At 38.1% G+C, this 27,581-nt stretch overlaps 1 long non-coding RNA gene across 1 annotated transcript in view; it reads right to left on the reverse strand.

The window, feature by feature from the left end:
- Nucleotides 1-11,297: 11,297 nt before the first annotated feature.
- The window catches only part of LOC128635748 (uncharacterized), a 30,948-nt gene continuing 14,664 nt past the window's right edge, over nucleotides 11,298-27,581 (reverse strand). The window contains exons 2-4 of the long non-coding RNA XR_008398575.1: nucleotides 15,613-15,698; nucleotides 11,413-11,445; nucleotides 11,298-11,317 (exon numbers count right to left, since the gene is read on the reverse strand). This is a non-coding gene — a long non-coding RNA (uncharacterized LOC128635748). The remainder of the gene's footprint in view (nucleotides 11,318-11,412; nucleotides 11,446-15,612; nucleotides 15,699-27,581) is intronic.

Consider the following 27,581-nt stretch of genomic DNA (forward strand, 5'->3'; position numbering starts at 1 on the left):
AGGAAGCATTTTTTTTACAGAAAGGGTGGTGGATTCATGGAAAAAACTTCCATTTGAGGTGGTAAACACAAAGACTGTAAAGGAATTTAAAAATGCCTGGGACATGCATAAGGCTATCCTAAGGAAAAAGTAACATGTAATATGGGTAGACTTGATTGGCCTTTTTGGTTCTTATCTACCGTCAAATTCTATCTATGTTTAATTGATCGACTTAGAGAAAGGCATAAACAAAAATATATAATTCCAAATCTACTACTTGAAAATATTCCTCTCCTGGGACTTATACTTCAGTTGCAAAAGAAATTCACGAACCTATGGAGATCGGTATAATCCTTGGCCTTATTTCTCAAGAAGAAAAAGACAGAAGAAGATTACACAAATTATGCCTGTATTGTGCTGGAAAGTCTCATTCTGTGAAGGACTGTCCCATTCTAGTGAAACAAAAGATGGGTAAGAATATAAAGACATATACAATTATAAACTCTTATGAACCCAAATTTATATTTACAACTTTCTATTCTATTACAGTGGGAGAAGCGAGAGGTGAAGATTGACGCTGTAGTTGATTTAGGAGCCTGTAACAATTACATTGATTCTCAGGTTGTGTGTGTTAATAAATTCCCTATCATTAAGCAGATCCTGTAATTGTACGTGTTATTGATGACAAAGAAATCAGTTCAGGTCCTATAACTCATCATACTATTCCTCTTAGGGTATCGTCACACTCGCAACACTCTGAATTCATTTCATTTGAAATAATTTCCTCACCTCTTATCCCAATTGTTTTGGGTTTGAGTTGGTTAAAATTACATCAGCCCCACATTAATTGGGTTACCTCTTCCATTAAGTTTAACTCCTCATATTGCAATATGAATTGTAAGTCAAAAATCCTCATGACTGTTACACCTTCTACGCTTCCTTTAGAGTATGAAGAATTTGCGGATGTATTTGACCCAAAGGAAGCGTCCGTTCTTCCACCACATCGACGTTCTGACTGTCTAATAGACTTACTACCTGGTGCCAGTATACCTTGTGGCCATATCTACCCCTTATCTGAACCTGAACTCTCCCATTTAAAAACGTATCTAGAAGAAAATCTGAACAAAGGTTTTATCAAACATTCAACTTCTCCAGCTGGCTCAGCTATGTTCTTTGTTAAGAACAAAGATGGGTCATTGCGACCTATAATGGACTACAGAGAGTTGAATAAAAGAACTGTAAAAAAAACAGATATCCTCTCCCTTTGATACCTCAATTAATAAAGTGTCTTCAAAGTGCCACTATATTCACTAAATTAGATTTGTGGGGTGCGTATAACCTGGTACGAATACGAGAAGGAGATGAATGGCTTACAGCATTCCGTACTAGATACAGATTGTTCAAGTACAATGTAATGCCATTTGGTCTCACTAATGCTCCCGCCATTTTTCAGCATTTTGTGAACAACATCTTTAGGGATATTTTAGACACATTAAGTCATTTACTTAGATGACATCCTGATATTCTCATCCTCTTATGAGGAACATGTTAAGGTCGTCTTACGACTTCGAGAACACTCATTTGCTAAACTTGAGAAATGTGTTTTCAATACACAAAGTATTACTTTTTAGGATATTCAATATCCCCTTCTGGCATAGATATGCAGTCTGATAAGATCAAGACTATCAGGCCCATTTATCAAGCTCCGTATGGAGCTTGAAGGGCCGTGTTTCTGGCGAGTCTTCAGACTTGCCAGAAACACAAGTTATGAAGCAGCGATCTAAAGACCGCTGCTTCATAACCCTGTCCGCCTGCTCTGAGCAGGCGGACAGGAACCGCCGGAAATCAACCCGATCGAATACGATCGGGTTGATTGACAGCTCCCTGCTGGCGGCCGATTGGCCGCGAGTCAGCAGGGGGCGGCGTTGCACCAGCAGCTCTTGTGAGCTGCTGGTGCAATGTTAAATGTGGAGAGCGTATTGCTCTCCGCATTTAGCGAGGTCTTGCGGACCTGATCCGCAGTGTCGGATCAGGTCCGCAAGCCCTTTGATAAATGGGCCCCTATAACAGATTGGAAAATTCCACAATCAATAAAACAAGTCCAACAGTTTATGGGTTTCGTGAACTTTTACCGTAAATTCATTAAGAATTTCGCCAGAATTTGCAAACCCCTAACAGAATTAACAAAAAAGGAAAACAAACCTTTTAAATGATCTGCTCAAGCAGACACTGCATTTTCACTACTAAAATATCAATTTACCACTGCCCCAATTCTTCAATTCCTGGATTCCACACTACAGTATGTGTTAGAAGTAGATGCTTCGGATTTTGCGATTGGGGCTATACTTGCCCAGAGAAAATCCCTGCTAGAGCCTTTGCATCCAGTTGCTTATTACTCCAGAAGCATGACTACAGCTGAGTCCCATTATTCGATTAGAGAAAAAGAACTCTTAGCAATTATGTCTGCTTTAGAGAACTTGAGGAATCTGTTAGAAGGAACTAGTATTCCTATTCAGATATATTTAGATCACAGAAATTTGCAATTCCTGCAAACCACCAAGACTCTTAGTTATCGTCAACTTCGTTGGAGCATATTTTTCTCTCGAATTACTTGATTACTTACCGACCAGGTTCTAGAAATAGGAAGGCAGATGCCCTTTCTAGAAAAGAAGAAAAACCATCTAGCAATAACTCTTCCACTACTATAATCCCTTCAGATAGGATTATTGTATCTACATTCCTAAGTCCTGAAGTTTTTAAAAGAAAATAAAACAAACATTTCACTACCTAAGAAAAAACTGTTAACACACGAATGGTCTGTATTACAATAAAAAAACATCTCTATGTAACTAGCTCTTTACGTCCAGAAGTTTTACAAGCTTTTCATGACATTCCACTCATTGGACACCCAGGTCAACAAAAACAATCTCATAAAACAACATTATTGGTGGCCCTCTCTTAAGAAAGATATTAGAGACTATGTCAAATCCTGTCATACTTGTGTAACCCCAAAACCCAAAAGATCTAAACCATATGGTTTGCTACTATCACTCCCGATACCAAAAAGACCTTGGTATGATATCTCTTTGGACTTCATAGTCAAACTACATAAATCCAATAACTGTAATACTATTTTTGTTATTGTGGATATACTAACAAAAATGGCTCATTTTGTACCTTGTAACTCTTTACCAAAAGCATCTACAACTGCACGATTATTTTTGGATAACATTGTTAAGTTGCATGATCTTCCAGACAGCATTACCTCAGATAGGGGAACACATTTCATCTCTATATTCTGGAGAGAGCTATGCCGCATTTTATCTATTAAATTACGTTATATCACTTCATTTCATCCTCAATCTAATGGTCAGACAGAACGAACAAAGCAATGGCTTGAACAGTATTTAAGGATGTTCTGTACCACTCAACATGATTGGGCTTCCTTTTTATCTTCAGCAGAATTTGCTTTTAATAATTCTATTAACTATTCAACCAGACAAACTCAATTTTTTGCCCATTATGCCTTCCATCCAACCTTCCAGTGGTTACCCCGTAGAGAAACTTCTAACCAACTCAACTATTTAGCTAACTCACTCTCAACATTTTCTTACTTTACAAGATATCAAAATTGCAAAAGACAAGCAAAAACAATTTTATGATTTAAGGAGAAGACCCTCACCTAACTAAGACAAAGTGTGATTATTCACTAAACACCTTACTCTTCACACTCCTTCAAGGAAGTTTTCCTCCTGTTTCATTGGTCCGTTCTCTGAAATCTGTTGTTAATCAGAATGCTTATACTTTAGATCTACCCTCTACCTTCCTTATCCATCCCACTTTTCATGTCTCTTTACTCAAACCTTATCATCCAGTACACTTCAATCCTTCTGAGAACCTTGAGCAATTACTCCCCTCTGACTCACTATATGAAGTTCAGTCAATTCTGGATTCCTGCAGCAGAAAAGGTGTACTTGAGTATTTGGTGCATTGAAAGGGCTATGACTTAAGAGGATTCCTGGGAACCAGCCATGAATCTCTCGGCTCCACGTCTGGTCTCTTTGTTTCATAGACTTTATCCTGATAGACCCAAACCTTGACCCATGTAGTGGATCTGCCTTGAGGGGGAGTTCTGTAACAAATTATATATTTATCCTTAGAATAGCTTATACATTTAAGTACAATCATTCGTTATCCATTCATAATCATGTACCTTTAAGAAATGGTAACTCTCACTAACAGCCCAATAAAGCCTCTGACATCTCCTCCAATCATTGCTTGGCATTCTATGGTATCCGGTGTCGCGATAACCTTCTACAAGCCTTTCTTTAGAGCATCTGAGCTGTGTGTTTAATTCAGTTCCTGAGTCGTTTCCACTGAGCTTCTAATTGCAGCTAGCTGTTCACTTCATAGTGATCTTACGGATCTTCGCTTCCTGTCTCCTGAACTCTGCATAGCGGTGACGTCACCCGCCGACTTCAACGGTCAGTCTCAGCTGTTTTCTTGCCACATATAAAATACTGCCTGAAAGCGCTTCCTAAACTTAATCTTTTATACACTTTTGGTATGCATAACATATTTGATATTTTCTATGCCTGATATCAGCTAACAAACTACTCAGTAATTATTCATTTATGAAGCTTGGTAGATGAGGCTGAACTTTTTGTTTATAATAAATCTGCTCAGTACTTGCAACAAAGTATTCAAGATATACACTTCTGTTGCAAGTAATCATTCTTACATTGTTCTATTGTTAACCCTTTGTTTCATAGTCCACTATCTGAGCAAACACACTTCGAATATAGTTCTATAACGTTTATTCAAATGGGTGTAAATTTATAAGTGATATTTTCCAAAAATAAATTCCCTGCAGGACTGCAGTTGTGATTCTACTTAAATTTTTCATCACAGACAAACTCCACATAGTTCTATCACACTTAACCAGGATAATAATTGTAGGAAAAAGAACAAAGATTTTATACCGACAGCAGGATGTAACATCAAATTGGACAGTTACATTGAAAGTTTTCGCATGAGAGTGGCATCCCTAGTCAAAACACAAGAGAAAAAAATCACTTACAATCTCTCACCTATGGAATACCATCATCATCAAGCCAGCGGACAAGGGTGGATCAGTAGTTGACATGAACACCCAGGACTACACTACAGAAGGTTACAGACAGTTGTCTGATGTAAACTACTACAAAAAGCTGGACAAGGGCCCCACCAAGGAATATTCAGCTAAACTAACAAAACGTATTAAAACATTTCCGAAAACACATACAGCAAGAATTAGAAAATATGGTACCTTCAAAACCTCAGATTGGTACCTTCTACATGCTGCCCAAATTCCACAAGCCAGGAAACTCAGGACGGCCCATTATAAAAGGTATGGGAACACTCACTGAACAAATATCTGGCCTAATAGAAAACAAACATTCTTAAGCCTCTAGTTATTAAGACGGATAGCTTTATACAGGACACTACAGACTTCCTTAATAAACGTATATAAAACTTAGATAAATGAACTACCTTAACACACTATACTAATTACTATGGATGTGGAATCCTTATACAGCAACATCCCACATAAGGATGGTGCTGAGGCCTGCAGTAAATCTCTCATACTCACACACAACTATTTCAGTTTTAATAACTACTACCTACAAATGACAGGAACAGCGATGGGCACAAAAATGTCACCCCAATACACTAATCTTTTCATGTCTGACCTAAAATAAAGATTATGTACTCAGCCCCACAAATCATATATATATATATATATATATATATATATATATATATATATATATATATATATATATATAATCGTTACATCGATGATATTTTCAGAATATGGACAGAAGGAGAAGAAAGCCTTTTAGATTTCCACAAATCATTCAATTAATTTCACCCGTCAAACCTTAAAATGAACTTTTCAAATCATAGTGTCAGTTTCTTGGACTGCACAATAACTGTCACTAATGCCATCCTTCATTCATCTGTATACAGAAAACCCACAGACAGGTACAGCTACCTCCACTATTCCAGCTTCCATCCCAATCACATCAAACAAGGTATCATCTACAGCCAGGCTATCAGATATCACCGCATTTGCTCTAACACAAAAGACAGAGATTAGCACCTGAGTACACTGTCAGACATTTAAGCAAAAGGGCTACAAGGAAAGGACAATATCTAAAAAAAAATCTGCCCTAAAAACACCACAGGAAAGGCCCCTACAATACAAAGAAAAGGAAAACGAAACAAGAACCCCTCTAGTAGTCACAACCCTACTCTGGAAGGAGTACGCAAAATTATTAAAGAGCTACAACCACTAATTTCAGATGACCCCCCCCATACTAGCATTCAAACAACCGCCTAACCTGAGACAGAGATTGGTCCGCAGCAAATGAAACACAGTACAGAAGCTTACACAGAATGGCACTGCACAATGCAACAAATCACTCTGCAAACTGTGTCAACATATATGTGACAACAACACAGCCAGACACAATAACACATACAATATTAAAGGATCTTATTCGTGCCCATCTGCTAATGTGGTGTACATGATACAGTGTACAGCGTGTGACAGAGGTTGCTACATTGGAGAAACCGGCCTAAAGCTGCATCACAGAATGAATCTACACAGACACTATTGAGAACCACAAGGAAAACTAATATTGTACCCCTGTTACACACTTAAAATAAAGCAGCGCTCCTACTGGGTTCACAGGGCTATGAAAATAGAAGTCAGTGCAAGTTTGAATAACACAATATACACTCTGGAATAATTGTAATAGTTGACTATAGTACCTTTTATGCTAATTTAGTTCCCTAGTATTAATACCAATAAAAGCTATTATAGCAAATAAAGTGTTATTATATCATACTTAAACCATAATAAAATGCAAGTTATAAATTGTATTCTAATACAAACAGTGAATGTTCACCACTCTCCACAATTGTCCATAACTATCAAAAGGTATCCGGACAAGGATTTTTAAAGCACAGTACCGTAAGTAAACAATGGTATAACTGTTTTCAACAATCCGTGTGGTGCACAGTGTGTGTAGTAGATATTCTTTCCTTGATGCTTCGCTTATTTTGCAGCCTCCCCAGAAACTCGTAACAGCACTCAAGTCTCCGATCTGACTACAAAGGGGAAAAGAAGTTGACAGGCGCAACAGCGACTCAACGTATCTTTTTATTACATAAACACATAAAACATACGCTATTGCACTTACAAGATTGCAATGAATAAAAAGCCTTTTGTAAAAGATAATCCAATCCTTCTGATCAGTAGTGCATAGTCTTAAGTTGTTAGCAAATGTTTGTCCTTGGATGGAGCCCTTGTTTGTATCGGTCCGGTCTCTTTCCAATCGCACTATGTGCAGATGCTTTAACTCTCTGTTTTACTTTTTCAACCACAGGCTTCCAAATAAAGTTATTTCCTCTGAACGCGTTTCATCCGCTGCACGGGCGGACTTTGTCAACAGATGATTTTGGAATGTTTTGTTAAAAAACCGGAAGGGTTTTTAAATTTGCCGGGTTTCTTCTTGGCCCACCTCCGTGGCTTGACTGACAGCTTAATGCGGTATTACAATGTAGCAGACAAAGCTTAACACTTGTTAATTTGTAACAAAGTTTCTAGATGTACATATCTATTGCATTTGTCAATATCATAACTATGTTACACATATGCTAATCAAAATTGATCTTATGCTTAAAATACTTGATATAGACGAACAATCCACTATATAAACACCAGCGCTAACATAATATACAATCTATTAAAATATTCTTAAAGACTATCGCTCATATGGACATATCTAAACTACCATTAAAATGAATTAATACATATTAGCACAAAATATTAATTTATCTAAAATTCATATTATAAAATACACTACTCTAATAAAATACACTGAACTATGGCCACATGTACATTAACTGTTGGTATTAGCCAATTCATTATCTAACAAATCGTATATCGAAAATGAAATTCTTAATTTTAAAAAATGTGTTAAAAACATAATTGAATGTCACACCTTTCTATTCCAATTTTGATGTTATGTATTGGAAATTATTTGATATTTAAACACTCTAGGGTCCTTAACGTAATGAATATTAAATTAATTCTTAGTGGAAAAAAATGCATCATAGAAGGGAGATAATACATAATAGAAGTGAGGAGGGAGAGTACATTTTGGGGATCTTATTAGTGAACAAAATACCTATATTTATTTTCACTGAAAATAATGATCTTAGAACTAGATCATAAAAGCTTGTAAATCGATATCTATATTTAACCCATTGGGGGACATGCTACTCAGTGTGTGTATTCACCTAGTTTCAGCTTGTCTATAAATTCTAATACTTTAAATGTGATGCCCTCACTCTTACAGTTATGTTTATATTTACAATGGCGAGATACACTGTGCCCTTCTAACCCATTCTGGATGTTTAGATGTTCATACACTCTACTTTTTATCTTTCTCTTTGTGCGACCTATATATATCAGTCCACAAAAACAGGTTAGTTGGTAGACAACGAATGTGGAATTGCACGTTGTCCTACAATTAATGTCAATTTTTTTAGTTCTATTCCATTTCATTGTGTACTCAGTTTTGTCAATCATAGTGCATATACAACAATCCTTTCTATGGCATTTATATGTGCCATTTTTTTTTTTTTTTTTGATAAATATTTTTTATTGGGGTAATAAAGAGACAAAGTACAGACATAGTAGATAGGGCAATATCTCAAACAGAAACATAAGGATAACATTATTCCATCATTCGAACATAAATATAATAGACAATAAAAGGAGCATTGTATTGACCCTAATAAAACCCCATTTTATATATTTTAATAACAGGAGAAACATGTGTCAACAGAGTAAAATAGGTCCACTTATGGGACCTGAAACTTAGTACTTGTTGGAGACATAACTCGTAGGGAAAAAAAAAATTCTCAGAGTGAAACAAATAGAGCTAAAGACAAATGGTAGGTAATGTTAATCGTGGTAAGTCGGGAATTGTGGGATATTAAATTGGAAACGGGAATCAGTTGGATGAGGTATATGTTATGGGGGGTGAGGAAAGAGGGATATCCCGGAGAACTGTTGTCAGGGATAGGCCAGGAAAGGTAGGCGAGGTAGGTAGGGATGGGGAGAGAAAGGAAAAATTTTTTTTTAATAGCAATGTATATGAATATGAACATTCTATGTTCTCTCTTTTCCCTCTCCTCCTCCCCTCCCTCTTTCTTTTTGGGCACTAGGAGCCATAGGGGATCTCAGGTCGCCAGCCCCTCCATCCAGATTAGGGCTTACACATCCCTCTGGTCATCTAGTGGGGATGAATACTCTTCAGATCTCTTATATTCATCCCATGCTAACAAAATAGAGCAGTAGTAATCATATCGACCCTCAACCCTCAGTGCGTGTTCTTCCATGTTTTGGATATAATCTAGTGAATGAAGAACTGGGGTGAGTGAAGTAGGGGCTTGTTTCATCCATTGTCAGGCTATAACCAGTTTTGCCGACAAAAGAACTATAACCCCCAGAAGACGGGATGGTTTTGGGAGATCTTGTAGTCCTAAATGGAATAATGCCGTGCTCCCTGAGAGGTCGCCAATGAGGCCCAGTCCCCGGAGCAATCCTGCCACCTGGTTCCAGAAGTGTCTCAACTTGGGGCAGTCCCACCAAATGTGGAGGCGAGTGCCTCGGTGGGCACAACCTCTCCAACAGTCCGCCGACCTGGAGGGGTAAATTCTATGTAGTCTGGTGGGAACCCAGTGCCAGCGAAGCAGAATTTTGAGGTACAGTTCAAACATGTTGGAGCAGCGCACTGCTGCCCCGACATCCCGTAGAGCACTCTGCCACCCTCTCTCCGAAGCCTCCATTCCCAGGTCTCTCTCCCAGTCCTCTGTGGAGCGGGTTTTTATGAAGTGGGGAGAATCCAAAAGAATCCTATAGTGGAACGACAGGGAGCCTCGCAAAGGCCTGCCTGCCAACCACCTCCTCTTCCACTTAGTGTGAGCTCTTATGTTGTCCTTATGGAATCCCCAAGATAAGAGAAGCGAAGCCAGGTGGAGGTACTCGAGCTGTAGCTCCCTGGGGAAGCCGTGCGTCGGGTAGTTTTGGGGAGGGATAGCTAGGGCACCCCTTCTATACAAGTCCGAGAGCATTCTGAGCTCCAAGGCTTCCCATCTCCCGGGGTGTGCCATTTTTTTAAAGTTAACCAATTGGATTGTTGACTAGATTCATTTGTTTGTTTACATTTTAACTTTGAGGGGGCTATAATACTTTTTAGATCTCTGTTTGGTTGTTTATCTATAACATCTTCCAATAAAGGATCAGCTCGTAGTACGTTCCAATGTTTGTTGAGGATGGATTTGATTCCCTTTGCACCCTCATAAGTAGTAATGAATTTAATGCTCTCTTTTTTATATTTATATTTGTTGTTTTCTATTTCAGTTTTCTTCCTTAAGAGGTTTGCTCTTGGGACATTCAATCCTTCGGTTCTAGCTTTCTATAATTTCTTTTTTATACCCCTTTTGTTTGAATTTTTCTGACAAAATATCTGCCTCTTTCTTATAGTCCTCAAGGTTGGTACAATTCCTACGAATACGTCTAAATTGTCCCCCAGGAATGTTGTTTTTCCATTCAGGTAGGTGACCACTGCTAGAATGTAAGTACCCATTCCTGTCGGTGGGTTTCCTATAATTTTTAGTAGCCACTTATTTTCATCAACATACAATATAAGATCTAAAAATTCTATTTCTTTTTCTGAGATTTTACTGCTAAAATTTAAGTTAAAATCATTATCATTTTAAAATATTAGAAAATCTTCCGCCATCGTAATACCGCATTAAGCTGTCAATCAAGCCAGGGAGGTGGGCCAAGAAGAAACCTGGCAAATTTAAAAACCCTTCTGGTTTTTGAACAAAACATTCCGAAATCATCTGTTGACAAAGTCCGCCGTGCAGAGGAAATAACTTTATTTGGAAGCCTGGGGTTGAAAAAGTAAAACCGAGAGTTAAAGCATCTGCACATAGTGCGATTGGAAAGAGACCGGAACGATACAAACGAGGGCTCCATCCAAGGACAAACATTTGCTAACAACTTAAGACTATGCACTACTGATCAGAAGGATTGGATTATCTTTTACAAAAGGCTTTTTATTCATTGCAATCTTGTAAGTGCAATAGCGTATGTTTTATGTGTTTATGTAATAAAAAGATACGTTGAGTCGCTGTTGCGCCTGTCCCCTTCTTTTCCCCTTTGAAGTCAGATCGGAGACTGGAGTGCTGTTACAAGTTTCTGGGGAGGCTGCAAAATAAGCAAAGCATCAAGGAAAGAATATCTACTACACACACTGTGCACCACACGGATTGTTGAAAACAGTTATACCATTGTTTACTTACGGTACTGTGCTTTAAAAATCCTTGTCCGGATACCTTTTCATAGTTATGGACAATTGTGGAGAGTGGTGAACATTCACTGTTTGTATTAGAATACAATTTATAACTTGCATTTTATTATGGTTTAAGTATGATATAATATATTGACACTTTATTTGCTATAATAGCTTTTATTGGTATTAATACTAGGGACCTAAATTAGCATAAAAGCTACTATAGTCAACTATTACAATTATTCCAGAGTGTATATTGTGTTATTCAAACTTGCACTGACTTCTATTTTCATAGCCCTGAGAACCCAATAGGAGCGCTGCTTTATTTTAAGTGTTGTAAGGTATTGTGCTACTACAAGCAGCTGCAGCTATGGAAGAAACTGAGGCTATTTTAGATACAAGTCCAATAGTAAATTCTATAAGTGATTATAATATAAATCGTGTTAGGGATATTAATTTACTAGAATTGGGAAATAATGCTACTGATGACCCCCCACAGTATCTTAAAACAATTTGAAAAATTAATAACTACAGATACTAAAGATTGGCAGGATTTGATCCTATTAGATAACTATACCAAACATAATATCCCTAGAGGTCTATTTGAATTAGAGGAAGTTGAGTTTTCTTCAGAATGGGAGGAAGCTCTGCACGAATGCTAAATAACTTTAATAAAAATATTAATTAAATACAGAGAGCATAAATTAGAAAAATCTAAAGTAGCCATTAAAGAGTGCATGAAGAAATTACAACCCTTTAAAATGAGGAAAAAATGAGACAGACAGACAATTTAATAATATCATTAAAAGAAATAAAGAACTAGAAAAAGAACTAATGGAACATAAAGCACTAAAACTTAAGAGGGCTAAAGAGGTCTATGCAAATGATAAGGTACACATATACAAGGAGAAAATCCCTAGAAATGAACATATTAAAGATCAACACTCCAAAACAGCTCAGGATAATAGTAATAAAAAAGATAGAAAAACAGTAGAGCAGCCTAAACAAATGGGGAAACAAAATAGAACCAAAATAGACACCAATCAAGCAAGCAAGCAATATACCAACTAACAATAGATTCCACCCCCTGACAGGAGAATATAGAAATCCAAATAGCAATAATAAAAACTATACTGCATCCCCCAGATGGAACAGACAAGGAGCAAAACCAAAATGGGAAACTAATAGACATCGAACCAATATGCCCCCTATAAACAATAGTAACTATGGTAACCAACATCAAACAGAGTCGTTTTTTATACGAACAGAAAGATCAGTACCGGTTTCATTACCAACAGCCAAGAATAGACAAAGAGGACAATTGGAGGCATCAGGGGGGACAGAGAAATATAAAAAGAGGGTGGGAACAAAGCGAGGATGCAGAGGAGGATTACGAATCAGGGCGAAACAAGCAAAAAAGATGGAATAAAATAAAGCCACGAATGATATTTATAATTTATCTAGCAAGAAACTTAAAGAGGAGGAAGTAAGTCTTTTATCTAAGGGTCTAAAATTTGCTCCAAAAAGACCACCTAACAAGTCTGAAACTTATATAGACCTTCAAAAATATATCAGGAAACTTACCCTCAAAAGATACTATGCTAAGGACTATCAATATAACAAACAAAAATATAGTGTACAAGACATCAGTTCAGATGAAATTAAATCAATCAGTATTCTAAAACAATTAGAACATGACAATTCTGTACAAGAATTAGTAGAACAAATAGAATGTGAGAATGAATTGTTAAATTTAAGTGTCTACGATATAGAAACTCAAATTGAACATAGGGGGCTTAAACCCCCATCAACATTTTATCCCCTACATGCGCAAGGCGAATTTATTCACACATTTAACAAATTAGTCAGAAGAACTTCACAAATATTTTGATCAATATAATAAATTTATCAACAAGTATAATGATAATCTTCCAAGTAGAGAGAGAAAAGCTCTCAAAGAATGGAGCCAAAATACAGAGATTACCATCCACCAAGCAGATAAAGGCAGGGGGATCGTAGTCCAGAATAGAACAGACTACCTGTTATAGTGTTATAGTGATGTGTATGAGGTACTAGAGGAGAATCCCACAGAGAGATATAGAAATGAATTACGTAGCATATTAAACTAAAGCTAAGGAACCAAATATTATTGATAGTGAGGAGTATAATTTTATTTAGACAAAATCCTAAAATTCCATTTTTCTACTACATTCCCAAGATCCATAAAGAACCAAAAAAACCTCCGGGGAGACCAATAGTTTCAGGAATTGATTCTATACGCAGCCACCTATCAATGTATGTAGATTGGTACTTACAACCAATGGCAAAATGCCTCAAATCTTGCCTTAAAGATTCAACTGATACTATTAATAAATTTGAGGGCTTAGATTGGAGTTATAACTTTTTATGGATCACATGCGACGTGTCCTCACTATACACCAACATCGCCAACAACCAGGGTGTGAAAGCATGTTTTAACACAAAGTATCACTTGGAATATACCGCAAATACATGTTAAGTTTTTAGCAGATTGTATCAACTATATCCTCACACACAATTATTTTACATTTGAGGGGAAAAATTATAATCAAATACAAGGTACCACTATGTGTACAAATATGGCACCCTCTTATGCCAATATCTACATGGGGATGTTTGAAAATGAAAAAATATGGGGTGAACATTGATTTAAACAACACATACATAGTTATTTTAGATACATCAATGATATTATAATGATCTGGACTGGTACCATAATAGAGGCGGAAGATTTTCTAATATTTTTAAATGATAATTATTTTAACTTAAATGTTAGCAGTAAAATCTCAGAAAAAGAAATAGAATTTTTAGATCTTATATTGTATGTTGATGAAAATAATAAAGTGGCTACTAAAAATTATAGGAAACCCACCGACAGGAACGGGTACTTACATTCTAGCAGTGGTCAATTTAGACGTATTCGTAGGAATTGTACCAACCTTGAGGACTATAAGAAAGAGGCAGATATTTTGTCAGAAAAATTCAAACAAAAGGGGTATAAAAAAAAATGTATAGAAAAAGCTAGAACCGAAGGATTGAATGTCCCATGAGCAAACCTCTTAAGGAAGAAAACTGAAATAGAAAACAATATAAATATAAAAAAGAAAGCATTAAATTCATTACTACTTATAATGAGGGTGCAAAGGGAAATCAAATCCATCCTCAACAAACATTGGAACGTACTACGAGCTGATCCTTTATTGGAAGATGTTCTAGATAAACAAACAGATCTAAAAAGTATTATAGCCCCCACAAAGTTAAAATGTAAACTAACAAATAAATCTAGTCAAAAATCCAATTGGCTAACATTAAAAAATGGCACATATAAATGCCATAGAAAGGATTGTTGTATGTGCACTATGATTGACAAAACAATACGCAAGTACACAATGAATTGGACTAGAACTAAAAAATTTGACATTAAATGTAGGACAACGTGCAATTCCACATTCGTTGTATAACAACTAACCTGTTTTTGTGGACTGATATATATAGGTCACACAAAGATAAAGATAAAAAGAAGAGTGTATGAACATCAAAACAACATCCAGAATGGGTTAGAAGGGCACAGTGTATCTCGCCATTGTAAATATAAAAATAACTGTAAGAGTGAGGGCATCACAGTTAAAGTATTAGAATTTAAAGATATTAATACTACAGATCGTTTAATAAGGCTAAGACAAGCTGAAACTAGGTGGATACACACACTGAGTAGCATCTAAAAACTTTGTTACAAATTAACAAGTGTTAAGCTTTGTCTGCTACATCGTAATACCGCATTAAGCTGTCAGTCAAGCCAGGGAGGCGGGCCAAGAAGAAACCTGGCAAATTTAAAAACCCTTCCGGTTTTTGAACAAAACATTCCGAAATCATCTGACAAAGTCCGCCCGTGCAGCGGATGAAACGCGTTCAGAGGAAATAACTTTATTTGGAAGCCTGGGGTTGAAAAAGTAAAACCGAGAGTTAAAGCATCTGCACATAGTGCGATTGGAAAGAGACCGGACCGATACAACACGAGGGCTCCATCCAAGGACAAACATTTGCTAACAACTTAAGACTATGCACTACTGATCAGAAGGATTGGATTATCTTTTACAAAAGGCTTTTTATTCATTGCAATCTTGTAAGTGCAATAGCGTATGTTTTATGTGTTTATGTAATAAAAAGATACGTTGAGTCGCTGTTGCGCCTGTTCCCTTCTTTTCCCCTTTGTAGTCAGATCGGAGACTGGAGTGCTGTTACAAGTTTCTGGGGAGGCTGCAAAATAAAAAAAAAGCATCAAGTTAGTCATCACTTCACCCAGACTGGTCACTCCATCCTAAACCTCAGGATTAAAGTCCTTAAAGGAAATTTCACATGAACGAAAGACGTTTGAGATGAAAATGATCACACATTTCAACACCAGAAATGAAGGACTTAATGTAGACTCTGGTTTTCTCACACACTACCAAAACTTTTTATAATCTCTCATCTTATGGTCATATTGGTTTCTTTTTCTATACATTTTCCTTTCACCTTTATTATATCCATTTGTTTTCATTCATAATTGTAGCTATATTCGCGCATGCCATTCTCTGCGGTTTTGGACTGACATATGTTGGCAAGACTGAACGCCCTTTCAAAGAGAGGATGGCCAATCATAGATCCACGATCCGACAAGCGCTAAAGGGCACCAGTGAGCATCTAGTGGCCATTCGTTTTGTGAATGCAAAATACACAGTGGCGGATGTACGGTGCATGCCGATTGATCAGGTCAAGAGACCCCCAAGGGGTGGTGACGTTGTCAAACTAATCTTACAAAGGGAGACTGAATGGATCTACAGGCTTCAGACAATGGCACCATGAGGATTCAATAAAAAAACATAATTTATGTAAGAACTTACCTGATAAATTCATTTCTTTCATATTAGCAAGAGTCCATGAGCTAGTGACGTATGGGATATACATTCCTACCAGGAGGGGCAAAGTTTCCCAAACCTCAAAATGCCTATAAATACACCCCTCACCACACCCACAAATCAGTTTAACGCATAGCCAAGAAGTGGGGTGATAAGACAAAAAGTGCGAAAGCATAAAAAATAAGGAATTGGAATAATTGTGCTTTATACAAAAAAATCATAACCACCACAAAAAAGGGCGGGCCTCATGGACTCTTGCTAATATGAAAGAAATGAATTTATCAGGTAAGTTCTTACATAAATTATGTTTTCTTTCATGTAATTAGCAAGAGTCCATGAGCTAGTGACGTATGGGATAATGAATACCCAAGATGTGGATCTTCCACACAAGAGTCACTAGAGAGGGAGGGATAAAATAAAGACAGCCAATTCCGCTGAAAATAATCCACACCCAAAATAAAGTTTAAATCTTATAATGAAAAAAAAAGAAATTATAAGCAGAAGAATCAAACTGAAACAGCTGCCTGAAGTACTTTTCTACCAAAAACTGCTTCAGAAGAAGAAAACACATCAAAATGGTAGAATTTAGTAAAAGTATGCAAAGAAGACCAAGTTGCTGCTTTGCAAATCTGATCAACCAAAGCTTCATTCCTAAACGCCCAGGAAGTAGAAAGTGACCTAGTAGAATGAGCTGTAATCCTTTGAGGCGGAGCTTTACCCGACTCGACATAAGCATGATGAATCAAAGATTTTAACGAAGACACCAAAGAAATGGCAGAGGCCTTCTGACCTTTCCTAGAACCGGAAAAGATAACAAATAGACTAGAAGTCTTTCGGAAATTATTAGTAGCTTCAACATAATATTTCAAAGCTCTAACTACATCCAAAGAATGCAACGATCTTTCCTTAGAATTCTTAGGATTAGGACACAATGAAGGAACAGCCCACAGGGAAAAAAGTCAAATTTTAAAGTAAGAAAAAAATGATCATTCAAATGCATTATCCCAATAATGAAACTGACTGTCTGAAATAAGGAATATTGAACATCCTGAATCAAGGCAAATAAATGTTTAAACACAAATATTTAGAACTTTATATAAAAGTGCCCAACCATAGCTTAGAGTGTCACAAAAATAAGACTTACTTACCCCAGGACACTCATCTACATGTAGTAGAAAGCCAAACCAGTACTGAAACGAGAATCAGTAGAGGTAATGGTATATATAAGAGTATATCGTCGATCTGAAAAGGGAGGTAAGAGATGAATCTCTACGACCGATAACAGAGAACCTATGAAATAGACCCTGTAGAAGGAGATCATTGAATTCAAATAGGCAATACTCTCTTCACATCCCTCTGACATTCACTGCACCCTGAGAGGAAAACCGGGCTCCAACCTGCTGCAGAGCGCATATCAACGTAGAATCTAGCACAAACTTACTTCACCACCTCCACGGGAGGCAAAGTTTGTAAAACTGATTTGTGGGTGTGGTGAGGGGTGTATTTATAGGCATTTTGAGGTTTGGGAAACTTTGCCCCTCCTGGTAGGAATGTATATCCCATACGTCACTAGCTCATGGACTCTTGCTAATTACATGAAAGAAAGTTCTATTATCCTGTTTTCTGTTGGATAGATGAAAGAAGACATGCAAAGTATGGTGAAGGAGTCAATATATGGTTTCCATACTTATCCATTTATTTCCTTAAAGTTCAGTAGTATTAGCTAAACATAAAAAGTTACCTAAGATGTAAGAGAGCAATGAGAATAAGCTTGATTACTGAAGCAAAATAACATTTAAATACTAGAATGTAACTGCAAAATCATTAATCTGAATATATAATAAAAACATGCCTTTGTAAAAGTTGAATCTCACTACACAAACGAAGACAAACTCGCATAGGTAACTTTAATGCAGATTTCTCAAGAGCAGACACATCCAAGCGTAAGAAATGGTTTAGTATGCATGAAATATCACTTATCTGTATAGCGCCACAAAATTCCATATTCACATAGGTTTGGATCAATTTGAGAATTCAAATCAAAAAAGGTATATGGTCAACTGTTGGAAAGCAAGGTGCCAGGAACTCCCTACTCCCAGAGAGACATCCTGAGTTGGCTGGAGTGGGGACTGGCCTAACTAGTTATGTTACTATATATATATACAGTTGGAACTAGTTGTGTACAATCTGCTTAGAGTGGAAGCAGAAGTTCTGGGGCCTGCCATGACTGGAATGTTGGAGAGGGTCTGCAGTTTTGGACAGTGCATAGTGAAACTTTTGGAGCCAAGCATTCTGAAGTTCCTGAGTGACCCTGGACCAGAGACTAGTCCTGGAGCAGTCCCTAAAGATCAGAGACCAACAAGGAGGAAGTCTGGCAAAACTGGCCTATAAGAGAAAGTGAGAACTTAAAATATAGTGGTTTAATAATAGCATTTATAAGGACTGTTAGAGAAGCAAGGTATAGTAATGTTACAATTTGGCAAATTGCTTATGTTATAGTCCCATTTCAATGTATATATTGTATGTATGAGCATATTTATGTATTTGTATAATATTCTAGTCATAATATTAGCCATGAGAAATATAGAAGCTGTATTTCTTTCTATGCTCTATTTCAGTTACAAAAGCTATGAAGTCTTTTGTTTACTGCCCTGTCTCAAGAACAGAAGCAATACAAGCCTTTTTGTTTACCATGCCCTGTCTATCTCAAAAAGAATCAAGATATGGTAAACAAAGGAGTTATTTTTTCAGGCTTACTCCCATTCAATAAGTCACCAAATGTTTACATGTAAATAGGAGTCTTTCATGTACCTGTTGGGGTGTGGATGGTAGATAACAGGTTATCATGGACAAAAGAACATCTGACCTTACAATCAGAACAGCTGTCCAAGCCATATGACTTATAGCTATCCACCCCCAACAATAGCCCTATTTACATGTAAACAGCTAGGACCAATGGAATTCAGTTTTCCAAATATGGTGAAGTGGGAAACAAATTAACCAATTGCATCAAAGCAATACTAACAGATGGGACAATTCTGAATATATAGAACAAGAGTTAGTCAGGAATCAGGGGAGAGAGGGGAGGATGAGGACAGGAAGCTAGCAGAAACATCCAGACTGTTCACAAGATAATCCCAAGGTACCTATGTCATGTATGTTTGTGTAAATGTATATTTGTCTGATAAGTAAATGTTCATTGTTATTGTCTTTAGGCCTATGCATTGAATATTGTGCCATTTTATGTTTTATAGCTGATCTAATAAATAATTGTGTATTTTGAAACCAACAGTAAATTTAAGAGTTTACATTTAAGAGTTGGCGAACCACGTCAGGTAATAGAAATTTACGTCTCCATTAAGATATTTTATCCGGCATATATGTTTTACACGTATGGTGAGGCTACTAGCAGTGTCAGGCTGAGGCAGCCACCAGCAATAACTGAATTATAGTATATTCTGTTTATTGAGCTAGTAGTAATACCTTGTTGGAACGTTTACTTCTATTCAAAGAATCCTCATCATTTGAAACAAATATAGTTTAACTGTTGGTATTCATTTACAACAATTTCTAGCTATGGTTGTGACCATAGAAGATTATTAGGCGAATCAGGCTGCTCCAGCCGTTCAACAGTGATAAAACCACGGGCGCGATCCGATATAGGTCGTAGTTTTCGGCGCAAGCGAGGTAACCCGCGTCGCCCGCAGTTTCAGCTCGCAACTCGAGCTATCCAATATTCACCGCCGTCAGATGCTAAACTGGCGTAAGTCATGAAAACCGACGAGCAGCCAAAATGTGCGCAAATACACCTTTTAGTCGTCGCAAGTACTTGCGCCTGTTTTTTGTTCACGTAAAGTCTCAATAAAGTGTAGTTTTATGCAAATTAGCCTACGACTCGTAAAAAATAACGCCAGTTCTAAGAGATGCGCCACGTAATGACGAGATTCAAAAATCATACTTAAACCCCTGCGCAGCCGCCATTTCTTTAGTGTGTTTGGTTGGTTCTTGGAGCTACAGCACACTACAGCGAGTAGAGAGATTAGTGGTAAGAGTAGTGAGAAAGGAGCATCATCAAAAGTTAGTTAGGTCGGATTGTTGGTTGGATTGTTAAGCCAGTACATTTACTTACACTTTTTTTCATATTGCACACATTTTGCATACACACATATACAAAATACACAACACTTTTTTTTGATAACACCCAACACTCTTTATTTATCTTTTACAGTTTGAAAGGCTGAGTGTCTGGTTGTGATTGTGTGTGATTGAAGTGGGAGTGAGTGTGAGTGTGTGAGTGTGTGTAGTGTGAGGATGTCAGGGAGAGATAGGGCTGGGGGGAGGAGGGAAGGGGAGTCGCAGGGAGAGGATTATGTACAGGAGGAGCAGCAGGGTTCCCGTCAGGGAGTGAGCGGAGTGGGGAGAGGGAGAGCCAGAAGGGAGGATGGGAGTGGGGTTGCCCAAAGGCCAGGCACACTGAGAAGAGGGATAGAGGGTGCACATGGGGATAGAAGGGGGGAGGAGGGAGAGGATAGGGAGGAACCCACACCAGGGACATCCCAGGGAGGGAGCCAGGCAGCCCAGGACGAGGAGCGTATGAGGTGTCCCAATTTCAGTTTTGCCGAAACCCTTGCTCTCGTCCAGGCTGTCCTGGAGAACCATAATGCCCTCTTTGGACAAGAGAAGGGCAAAGGAGTTGCCCGGAGGCGTAAGGATGCTTGGCAGAAGGTGGTGGAGGCCGTCAATGGAGTGTCCCAACAGAGGAGGAATGTTGACGGGCTTAAGAAGAGATGGAATGATTGCAAGAGGAGGGTCAAGGAGAGGATGGGCCAGGAAGCAATCTCCCAGAGGGCAACAGGAGGTGGGCCTCACTATGAGGCAGAATACAATGAGTGGCAGGAGCTCATTCGTAGGTCCCTGAGCCTCACAGCAGTCCGTGGACTTCCAGGGGCTCGTGACTCAGGGACTGCAACATCAGCACAGCATGCTGGTGAGTAACATCCCACACACTAGTATAATATGTATTTGTGTTATAACATCCTATATTGTCACACATTCATGTACACAATGAGGATCATGGTATTTTGATTAGTAACAACTAAATATACAATGATATTTAACATTAAAGGGACATGAAACACAAAGATCTTTTTTCATTATTCAGATAGAGAATATAGTTTTAAACAACATCCATATTTACTTCCATTATCTATATTTAATTATTATTTTGAAAATCTTAGTTTATTAAATATCAATGCACATGGGTGAGGCAATCACACGAGGCATTGATGTACAGCCACCAATCAGCAGCTTCTGAGCCTATCAATAAATGCATATCAGCTAAGAATATCAAGATAATGAAGCATATTAGCTACTGGAAGTAAATTACAATATTTTTATAATTCCATGCTTGTCTAGCTGAATCATTAAATAATCAATATGTTTTGCATGTCCATTTAATGCTACTTAACACATTGAAATTCATGATATGAGGTAGAATAGTGAAATACTAACATGTCTCAGAGTAACACAGGCCACAAGCCACATGTAGACCTTTCAGTAAATGGACACCATAGTCATCACAACCATAGTGTCACTTAAAGAACACATTTTCTCCATCACTGACATGTACACAGAACTATTGTATGAAACACATACATGTATAATTAGCATATTACAAACCCTCATATCACAAATCTCAATGTGCACAAGCATGTTATAGAGTTTGACATGAGAATGTGGATAGACCCTAGCATGTAAATTGTATGCCCACATGGATAGATATGTGACTGTACTAATCACTCTCATCATTTGACTCCTTCACAGAACCTCCAGTCACCAGGGTGCCTATGCCCATGAATCCCCCAACACCGGTTCTAAATATATGTCCACCACAACCACCGGTACAGATACGACAGCAGGAGTATGCCAGGCATGAGATGTCTTGGACTGCGTCGATTGAACATCCACATATCATGCCACCTGCATTAGAGGAGGATACCTGGCAGGACCCGTGGCAGGAGGAATATTCCTATGGCTTGGAGGGGGAGCCCCACCAGCCCCAAAGGGTAGATGTATTTCCCCCCCCCCCCCCCCAAGAATATCAGGGCACCACAGGAGTATACCAGCAGGCTGAGTGGATGCACACCAGCGGACATTGGGACTATCGGTCCATCCCGACATCTGGACCATCATCTTCAGTTGGAAGGGCTCCACCAACTGTAATCCATCGCCCTGCACCTCCAGCTCATATCCCTGTGGCTGCACCTCCTGCTGAGATATCTCTTCCTGCACGTCCAGCTGCAGTTTATGTTCCGGCACGTCCAACAGAGGTTATTGTTGCTGCACCTCCAACAGAGGTTATTGTTGCTGCACCTCCAACAGAGGTTATTGTTGCTGCACCTCCAACAGAGGTTATTGTTGCTGCACCTCCAACAGAGGTTATTGTTGCTGCACCTCCAACAGAGGTTATTGTTGCTGCACCTCCAACAGAGGTTATTGTTGCTGCACCTCCAGCTGAGGTTAATGTTCCGGCACCTCCAGCTGAGGTTAATGTTCCGGCACCTCCAGCTGAGGTTGTTGTTCTGGCACCTCCAGCTGAGGTTGTTGTTCTGGCACCTCCAGCTGAGGAACACGTCATTGAAAGAGAGCCTATTGTCCCTGCTGATGAAGAGCCCATGGATCAATTGAGTTCTGCCATGGGTGATGAATATATCTCACTACAGAGGAGGCAAACTTTGACCTGTGAGACTCTAACGGAAACGTGTCAGAATATGCAGAGGGAACAACACAGGTTCCATAGAACCCAACACCGTTTGCAACAGAGGTCGAATGAGCTGCAAAGGGACATGGCAGCATCGCTATCAGCTATGGTCCAAAATCAGAACCAAATGCTACGTGTAATATCGGACATGCAAATCCAAAGTGACCAAAGATGGAGGGAACAGAATCAACTGTTGGGGGCTTTGGTGGAGCATTTCACCCAACAGCAGGACATGGCATCAAGTATCTCCTCTGTGACCAGCACTCCTAGTGTATCCACACAACCCAGGAGAGGCAGAAGACCCACACCAGGCCCCTCATCTAAGAGGCCTAAAAAAAAAAAATATTATTCAATTTCTTTGAAAATCTTGTCCTCTGTTATTTACTATCTAATTGTCATCCACATCCATGTGAGTTGTGTTTTAGTACAGTAATATTGTTAAAACATATAATAATACCTGTGTTGAAATGGACCAAAAAGGTATTATTATAATGTTTATGACATATTCATGCTCAATAAACAACATGACATGGTTGTGTCTCAACGGTACATATAGTAATATTAACTTCTAGGATGTACATCAAGGTTTCTCACATCCAATATAAATTGACACGTTGGTATATATAACTAATAATATATTTAAAGAATGTGTGAACATAAGGTATAAATATCCATTATCCTCATTCTTAATGATAGTGAACTAAACATGAATTAAACAAATTATAAATATACAGTAATTAGGGTTGTTAAAGGGACATTAAAGCAAATATTTTTACTTCATGATTTTGAAGGTGAAGATAATTTCTAAATTAAACTATAATTTCATTCTATTATTTCTGTAGCTTCATTCTATTGATATTCTTTGCTGAAAAAAATATCAAGATGTGTTTGGTAGCTGATGATTAGTAGCTGTATATAGATGCCTCCTGCAATTTCTTCACTGTGTGCATTTCTATGTCTTCATTAAAGTATATCTAAATTAATAATGAAAATAGGTAATTTATTTCAATTATAAGGTTTGTTATAATTTATCTTCTCTATCCTTAATCATGAAATAATATGTTTGGGTATAGTGTCCCTTTAAGGGAAGGGGGTTGGGATGTAGTACTTTCACTTACATGCAGTGGAAATCCAAACCTTTACATTCTGCAAGACATGATATATACACATGCAATGGTTGGTGAGGTACTGTCAAACATCATAATACATGTGAATGTTACGGTTTACTGTAATTATGAATAAGTAACTTACAGGTGAAGTATTCCCGGATGACATAATCCCTCACTTCATTCCCCCTCAGTGTCCCCCTGTCCAAATCCTCAGGTACAGGAACCAGCTGCTGCTGCTGCTCTGGGTCAATGTCCCCCAACAAACGTGTGTCCACAGCAATGTTGTGTAGAATACAGCAAGCATTGACAATGGAACACACTTTGTTGGGGTTATACTGTAGTGCTCCGCCTGTAACATCCAGACACCTGAACCTGGTTTTTAATAGGCCAAAGCTCCTTTCAATGACATTCCTTGTTCTTATGTGTGCCTCCTGGTACCTGAGTTGTGGCTCTGTAATGGGGTGCACCAAGGGGGTTAATAGCCATGGTCTGCAGCCGTACCCTGCGTCACCTGTCATGTAACATATGTGTTTGGATTACTACAGGTACATCATGTGCTTTAAAGGGACACAACATGAATCACATATAAAAGATAGATTTCATCAAAATATTAATGGAAGTAATCAGGATAGTTAATTAAAATTCAAAGGCCTATCTGAATAATGGAAGAGCAATTTATACTAGACTGTCCATTTCATAAGAACCTGCAATTGTTAGCAGCTTGATAATTAACTTTGATTAGATCATTTTCTCCATTCTATAGATAACTCTTGATGACAAGCATATTAGATATGCTCAATAGCTGCTGATTGGTGGCTGCACATAGAAGCCTCATATGATTGGCTCATATATGTGAATTAGAAAATTTAAAAAAAAATATATTTAAAGAATGAATAAAATGATATAAGAGAAGTGAATTATAATGCTGTTTAACATTGTATTCTCTATCTGACACATGAGATGACAATATGTGTTTAGTGTCCCTTTATTAGAAATATACAGACAGAATGAAGGTACTCACCAAGCAGCCATCCTCCCGAAAGTGTTCCATTTTCAAACATATTGAATAAGGAGGTCTGGCGCAGGATGTAGGAATCATGTGCACTCCCTGGGAAGCCTGCATACACATGTAAGAATTTCAGATTGGTATCGCAGACCATCTGGCAATTCAATGAGTGAAACCCTTTCCTGTTAATATAGAGGATTGTCTCCTCATGTGGGGCCACAATACGCACATGTGTGCAATCAATTTCCCCCATGACATTAGGAATACCCCCCAGTCGATAGAAGCCTTGTTTAAGACGGTTCCATTCCTGGGGGGTATGGGGGAAATGAATGTATCGTTGTGTCTGGTTATCTAGAGCAGTCAGAACCTCCCCTAGAATCCTGGAGAAGGTAGACTGCGCTAGGCCAGACACAAGCCCCTCTGTTGACTGGTATGAGCCAGTTGCCAGGAAGTGTACAACACACAACAGCTTCTGCATACCAGTCAGAGCTCGGTTCCTATACGCTTGAGGGTCAATTTCATCCTTCAACACCTCATATAGGTTAATGAGGCTTGCAGATGTCAAGCGATATTTTTCCCTGACCTCCACTTCTGTCATCCCAAACAGGGTGACCCTAACCCTGTGTACCCTTGGTGCTCTTCCCCTCTGCTGATGCCTTCGTCTTATAGGCCCTGCTGGCCTATGGGCAGCTGCAGCAACAGCAGCATGGGGAGCACCAGGAACAGGGACAACAGCAGGAGGATCAGGGAGGGCAGCAGCAGCAGCTGGAGCAGGGACAGCTACAGCACCATGACCAGGGACCTCAGCAGCAGGGATACCATCCAAAACAGGGGCTTGTAGGGGTTCCAGCACCCCTTGTGCCCCACGATGCTGTCTCACTCTAAATGCTATATACTGCAAGGGAAACATGGTGGCTAATGAGGGTGTGCATTTGCAGGTGTTTTAAGGTTGCAGGTGAGGGGTTGTGTTGTTTGTGATTGGTTTGACACACTTGCAGGGGCAGGAATAATAAATGCTTTTAAGAGGTTAACTATTTGTGAACAAGCTGCTGCTATGTATATTGTTAGGCATGCATTTGTTAGGCCTTCTGAGAGTTACGTTGGTTTCTAAGTCAGTGCAAGGGTACCTGCGCCTTCAATTTGTGGCGAGCTGAGAATGGCGTAGATTTAGAAAAATCTGCGCGCGTAAGTCCTTACGCCGTATATAGGATAGCAAATTGCGCGTGTTTTATATGTCAGTCTATGGGCCAAAAAACTACGGGCGACGCCAGAAATCTACGCGCGTAACTTCTAGCTTACGCCGTATATAGGATACCAAATCCGCGCAATTCTTGGCGTCGCCGGCTTTTGCGGGCGACGATTTTTATCGGATCGACCCCCACATTTATTCATTGCATAAAATAAGCTTATTTCTGGCTTCATTTTGAACCAGTAAAATCCCTCAAGAGAGGATTAAACCTAAAACGTTTGTTTTTTAATTAAATAAATATTGTTGCCGGTTAAGCAAAGGGAAGCTTTGTTTTATTAATATTGAAAAGGTTTCCCTCTACTAACTTGTCTTGCCTTTGATTATTTTTTTTTTATTCTCGTTTTGTTTTGGCAATTAATGGTATTACAAGTAGTACATAATTAAGGGAATTTTTTTTTTTTGTTAATTTGATTTTATTTTTTATTTTTTTTACTTTATTATCATTTTGTTTGAGTTTTTTCCAAGATGGCTACAATATCTGCATTAGAAAGTTTTGTAGTTACTTACATCACAAGTCACAAAAGTAAAGATTTTGCTTGTGATGTTCATGAAAAAGAGAATCCTTGGAAATATATCCAGGATTTATTTGAAAAAGAGATGAATTTCTCTAAAAAAAAGTAAAAAATTAAAGGGCAGAGCAGTAGCAAGTATGTTTGCTGCATGCTTGGCAATGAATGCCAAAATAGAAGTTTTAAATGACGCCCTTCACAATTCTAAAGTAAATTTAATTCTCAAAGAAAAAGAAATTGACCAGAAAGAAAAAGACATTGACAAATTGGAATGTAAAGTCAGTTTCTTAACATCACTTAATGATGAAATAAAATGCTTAAAAGAAAAAAAAGTGATGAGAACTGTGCTACTGCACAAACAGAACTTAAAATGTGTAAGGAAAAATTGATTAAAACAGAAAATGAAATGGATAATATAATTTGTGAAAATAAAGTTATCCAAAATAAACTTACACAATCACAAAGTGTACAAAATACTCATTTGCTACAAACTTTGAAAAAAGATGCATCCACCCAAACATATTCATTAAATAACTGTGACAAAGTGGGGGAGACAAGGAATGTAATTTTATTTGATAATTCCAACAAAACCGATAAAACAATCAATTT

Source organism: Bombina bombina, chromosome 7 (genome assembly GCF_027579735.1).
Source record: "Bombina bombina isolate aBomBom1 chromosome 7, aBomBom1.pri, whole genome shotgun sequence".
NCBI lineage: Eukaryota > Metazoa > Chordata > Amphibia > Anura > Bombinatoridae > Bombina > Bombina bombina.